At 43.7% G+C, this 6,058-nt stretch overlaps 1 pseudogene across 1 annotated transcript; it reads right to left on the bottom strand.

Moving 5' to 3' along the window:
* Positions 1-3,128: 3,128 nt before the first annotated feature.
* On the bottom strand, positions 3,129-3,900 carry LOC104657513 (annotated as a pseudogene). The gene is made up of 2 exons (XR_004059548.1): positions 3,691-3,900; positions 3,129-3,604 (listed from the first exon to the last, which is right to left on the bottom strand). The product of XR_004059548.1 is annotated as a 40S ribosomal protein S8-like (transcript).
* Positions 3,901-6,058: the final 2,158 nt, after the last annotated feature.

Raw genomic sequence — 6,058 nt, 5'->3', positions numbered from 1 at the left:
ATTCATAGATGAGATGGTCACTTGACCCACACCAAGCTAATGAGAATCCAGGAGGTTTCTGGCACTGCTGGGGAAAACGTGCTATGTCTTGTGTTGGTAGAACTTCATTCTGAAGCTCTGCATAGTCCTGTTTACAGAGACTGCCTACCAGAAAATAAAGCCAACATTGAGAAGAGCTAGGCCAAGGGAAGGTGACAGTATCCTGATGGCATTTTGTGAGACCTGAAGTTAGCATCATGCCTTGAACTTCTCAGTTACATGGATCATTTTAATTTCCTTTGTAATTTGAATGAGTTTTTGGCCACTGATAACCAAAATAATTTTGACTGATACACCAGTAATGCAGTGTATTTAGGTGTTAAGCAAGCCTTTCCAGAGGCTGCCCTTCTACTCTGCTTATCTAAGTCCTATTTCTTTTCAACGACCAATTAAAATATTGTGTTATCCTTGCAGCCTTTTAAAATCCCATCAGACCTTTGTGAATCCCTCCTCCTTTTAATTTCCAAAAGCATTTGTTTTCAATTGTCAATTATTATCCCTGCTCATTTTATTTTAAATATAGTCACACATCCTCTCTCTCCATATTGATTATGGTAAAATCCCAAGGTTAAGAACCACATGTAGTAATGCATTCCTTTATCTCAGTGCTTTCAGTAGATCACGGCTTCAGTAAATGTTTGCTGATACATTGTAAGAGCTGCAGTATCTGTGATCCAGTTTTGTGTTCCATCTCAACTAACCCCAACACATGGCCAACATACACACTTACCCTCAACCCGACACATATACACCATGTATACAGACCCCTAAACATACACACATTCTGAAGTCACTGATGCAGGGTGAGCTCCTTTTTATGTATTGCCCTAAAGGCCTATTTGGTGGAGCAAAGGGAGAGTGGGGAGAGGGAGAGCATCAGGAAGAATAGCTGATGCATGCTAAGCTTAATACCTAGGTGATGGGATGATCCTTGCAGCTAACCACCCTGGCACATGTTTAGCTATGTAACAAACCTGCATGTCCTGCACATGTACCCAAAAACTTAAAATAAAAGTTGAAGAAAAAAATAAAAGATCCTATTTGGGAGAGGAAAATTCTAGTAACTAAGTTCCTTAGGATTCAGAAATGGCTGAATGACAAGGATAGAAGTGCATGGTTTCCTCACGCCCATCTCAACTGACATGAAAAGGAATGATGAGGGGAAAAGCCGTGTTGAGGAGAAAGGCAAGTCTGAGTGAGTAGTCTCTAACCCAGGAGAAGACCTGTGCCCCGTAGCCGGCACTAGAGTAAAAACAGTAAAATGATTTTTTGCTGCATCATAAGTACATGTCAGAGCAAACACCCAGGCACAGGCCTTGAAATAAATTACACAGGACTTGTAAGGAGCAGGATTTGGGCGGGTGAGAATTTTAATAGTAATGAAAATATGACTCAGGTCTTGGCTCTCCCCTAAGGCCTTTCCAACTCTCTGACCTGGGTTTCATCATTGCTCTGCTGCGTGGAAAGAAGAGACTTGAGCGGAGTCCCATGGAGCGAAGTGTTTTTCCTTTCCCTTTCTTCCAGCTTCTCTGGGTGAATGGGGTGAAAAGTTATATAAGGTGATGTCTACCAGAGTGGTGAAAGAGAAAATCTTCACCGAAAGAAAAAAATGAGGCCGGGCGTCGTGGCTCACGCCTGTAGTCCCAGCACTTTGGGAGGCCGAGGCAGACGGATCACCTGAGGTCAGGTGTTCAAGACCAGCCTGACCAAAATGGTGAAACCCTCCCCGCCTTCACTAAACAAAAAACAAAACAAAACAAGTTAGCCCAGTGTGGTGGCAGACGCCTGTGGTCCCAGCTACTCAGGAGGCTGAGGCAGGAGAATCACTTGAACCTAGGAGGTAGAGGCTGCAATGGACCAAGATTGTGCCATTGTACTCCAGCCTGGGCAACAAAGTGAGACTGTCTAAAAAAAAAAAAAAAAAAAAAAAAAAAAAAAAAAAAAAAAAAAAAAAGAAAGAGAAAAAGAAAAAGAAAAGAAAACAAAATGAATTAAATGAATTAAAAAATTAAAACAGTCAAGAAGTGAGAACATTCAAGGTCTAGAAGTCACTGAGGGGAGGTGTTTCAGTAGCTACTACTATTGCAGTGAGTATCAAAGAGACTCTTCCTGGTAGAATTTCACAAATAGTCATAGAATAGCTCGCCTTTACTGTAGATGTGTGATGTCCTAGGTACTACATTAGCGCTTTACATTTGTCTCCTCACTCAACCTCTCCTTACCTGTGTGTGAGGTTGTATCAACATTCTGATTCTTACAGATGGGGAAACTGAGGCTTATAGAGAGTAAGAAGCTCTTTTAATACTACACAGCAAGTGAGCAATGGAAACAGTCTTAGAGTTCAAGATCCTCTTATTCCATCCTTTTAACCTCTCCAAAATATGAAATAAGATGGTACTCAGAGAAATACCTTTGCTCTTTCCTTGGCAAAAAATCTTAGGGAAGCTACATCATAAAGAAACAAAAATAGATATTCGTCCTGGTGCCTAAAAATCCCAAGTGCCCAAAGTCTTATATAGTGTAAACAGTTTCTCCTTATCCACAGTTTTGCTTTCTGAGGTTTCAGTTACCTGCAGTCAACTGTGGTCTGAAAATCTTACAGTATTTTTAGAGAAAGAGAGACACGACATTCACATAATCTTTTTTTTTTTTTTTTGAGACAGAGTTTCTCTCTTGTTGCCCAGGCTGGAGTGCAAATGGCGCGATCTCGGCTCACCGCAACCTCCTCCTCCCAGGTTCAAGCAATTCTCCTGCCTCAGCCTCTGGAGTAGCTGGGATTAAAGGCATTCACCACCATGCCTGGCTAATTTTGTATTTTTAGTAGAGACAGCTGTCTCCATGTTAGTCAGGCTGGTCTAGAACTCCCAACCTCAGGTGATCCGCCCACCTTGGCCTCCCAAAGTGCTGGGATTACAGGTGTGAGCCACTGCGCGTGGGCTTTTTTTTTTTTTTTTTTTTTTCTTGAGTGCAGTGGCATGATCTTAGCTCACTGCAACTTCTGCCTCCCAGGTTCAAGCAATTGTCATGTCTCAGCCACCCAAGTAGCTGGGATTACAGGCATGTGCCACCACACCCAGCTAGTTTTTGTATTTTTTTTTGGAACATAACAATAAACACCTTTATTACACGGGTGAAGACAAAACAAGGATTTATTTGCCTTTCCGGGCCTTGATCTTCCTAAGATAGAACTCCAACTCTTTGCCCTCCAGCGCATAGCCATCTGCTCGGCCACACTGTCCCGGCCTGGAAGCAATGCATGCAAGAAGCTTGCCCTGCTGGAACTGCTCCTCCAGGAGACTGCTGATTTTGGCATTCTTTTTCCTTTCATCATATTTCTTCTGAATTTTTTTAGATCGTTTTTTGTTTAAAATCTCTTTTTCCTCAGGAGTCAGCTTGGCTCCCTTCTTGCGGCCCAGGGGCAGCGCGTAGTGGGACTGGTACCACTGTCGGTACGGTGTGCTGTCGATGAGCACGATGCAGTTCTTCACCAGAGTCTTGGTACGGACCAGCTCATTATTAGATGCATTGTAGACAACATCGATGATCCTTGTTTTACGAGTACAACCTGCTCACAGGAGAAATTTGGCATCAAGTAAACTAGAGGACAAATGGCTCTGGCACACTCCTCCAGGTTCTTCAGCCCCATGAGGCACTCTGAGCCCCAGGAGAAATTCCCTACGTCCAGCCTCAGGGCACGGTATTTCTTCTTACCTCCCCGCACACGGACTGTGTGGATGCGGCGGGGGCCAATCTTGGTGTTGGCAGCCGGGCGCCCCAACTCATACTTCCGCTCTTGTGGTAGGGCTTTCTCTTGCCCCCGGTTTTGCGGCGCTTGTGCCAGTTGTCCCGAGAAATGCCCATCGCTCGGCGCTGGCTGGAAAGAGCAGTTTTTGTATTTTTAGTGGAGATGGGGTTTTGCCATGTTGGCCAGGCTGGTCTCAAACTTCTGGCCTCAATTAATCCGCCTGCCTCAGCCTCCCAAGGTGCTGGGATTACAGGCGTGAGCCACTGCACCTGGACCACATAACTTGTATTTTAGTATATTGTTATAATTGTTTTATTTTATTATTAGTTACTTTTGTTAATCTCTTACTGTGCCTAATTTAGAAATTAAACTTTATCATGGGTATGTAGGTATAGGAAAAAACATAGTATACGTAGGGTTCCTTATTAGCTGCAGTTTTATCCACTGGGGATCTTGGCACACATTCCTTGCCGATAAGGGGGAACTACTGTAAGTGGCTTCAAGTGACTTTTACAGATCAGTCGAAACCCTCAGCTCCTAGTATATATCCACCCTGGCTTCTTCCCTCTTTGCTTTGCATGGAGCTTGCTCTGAGTAACTTGTTTTCACTCATAACTTCTGTATTAAAACACATGAGGGTGGCCAGGCCAGATGGCTCATGCCTGTACGCCTGTAATCCCAGCACTTTGTGAGGCCAAGGCTGGAGGATCACTTGAGCCCGGGAATTTGAGACCAGCCTGGGCAACATGGTGAGACCACATCTCTACAAAGAATAAACAAAATCAGCCAGATGTGGTGGTGTGCACCTGTGGTCCCAGCTACTCAGGGATCTAACAAGGGAGATTCTCTTGAGCCTAGGAGGTTGAATCTGCAGTGAGTAGTGTTTGTCGCCCAGCCTGGGTGGCAGAGCAAGCCTCTGTCTCAAAAAACAAATGAACACACCCACAAAAAAACCACCACCACCACTACCAAAATAAACAGATGAGGGTGTGGGACACCCTTTAATTTTGTTTTTCTTAAACTATCTCTACTTTGAGTTCTGGAAAATTGAATGATGCTTTCTCTCTTCCAATTGCACTTAGGGATCTTGTGATCCAGTTCAGTTATAAGCCACTTAAAAGCTTACGTGAGATAGAAGCTCCAGCATGTTCGTGAAGGCAGCTCATATAACCAAGATCACCTCCTTCCCTTTTCCTTTTCCCACATGCTGACTCCAAATAGGTTTTTTGTTCTTTTGTTTTTATTTTTTAGAGACAGTGTCTCACTCTGTCAGCTCACTATAGCCTGGACCTCCTAGACACAAAGTCTTCCTGCCTCAGCCTCCCAAAGCAATGAAATTACAAGCATGAGCCACTGTACCAGGCTGCCAAGTGGTTTTTACTAGGAATCAGGACTTTTAAGACTGACAGTGACACAGAAATGGACACTTGCTTTACCCTGCTGGAGCTCATCGGGGACAATGGCAGCCTGTTGGGCATGCTCACCATGCCAGACCACAGACCAGGGTCTCAGTTTCCCTCTGGAACTCCACTACAAGCAGATCGTATCAGCAAGTGCTTAAACACAGTGGCATGAATAGAACAGCTCACTGTCTCATTACTTTAAGCACCACGCTTGAGAATTCCAAGTCATCAGAAGAACTCGACCTGTTCCCAAGCCTTTTGTTGCCATCTCCTAAATCCTGCAAGTCCTGCTCCTTAAACGAAAGGGCTGGGGATTTCAGAAAGGGTGAAGGAAACAGTGTTCTTGAATCAGAAACAAGAACAAGGCACACAGGAACTTTTTCCTGACCTTCAATTTAATCACTTTCGTACCAAGGAGGTAAGTGCATTCACATTTTAATTTTCAAGGAAATGTTTGATCTCAGTTTTCAGGTTCTTCCTGCTTGACTGAGTGTCCTCATTTTGCTCAGAAAAAAAAAAGACAGCGATGACACAGATCTGCCCTCTAGTGGGCAACGAAAATAATTTAAAATATGAAGAAAGACTCCAGGGAATTAAGATGACCTTTTTAACTTTGCTGCATTTCCCCTAACTGACCAGCAGACTTGAGTTTTTGCCAACACCGCTCAAACCGAACCTGCAGACCATGTCTACAAGAAGTTGATCTTTTTCTTGATAAAAACGATCACTGGTGGGAGAAAAAAGAGGAGACATCAGAAAACACTGGGTTTGGAGCAAGCTGTGCATGGCAATGAAGAGTCATGTGACTTTCGATCTCACCAATCATCAGCTATCTCATATGTCAAATTGGGATAATAGTACCTATTATCAT

Source organism: Rhinopithecus roxellana, chromosome 1, assembly GCF_007565055.1.
Source record: "Rhinopithecus roxellana isolate Shanxi Qingling chromosome 1, ASM756505v1, whole genome shotgun sequence".
NCBI lineage: Eukaryota > Metazoa > Chordata > Mammalia > Primates > Cercopithecidae > Rhinopithecus > Rhinopithecus roxellana.
The sequence above is the reverse complement of the archived record's forward strand: the minus strand, read 5'-3'. Positions and strand labels throughout refer to the sequence as shown.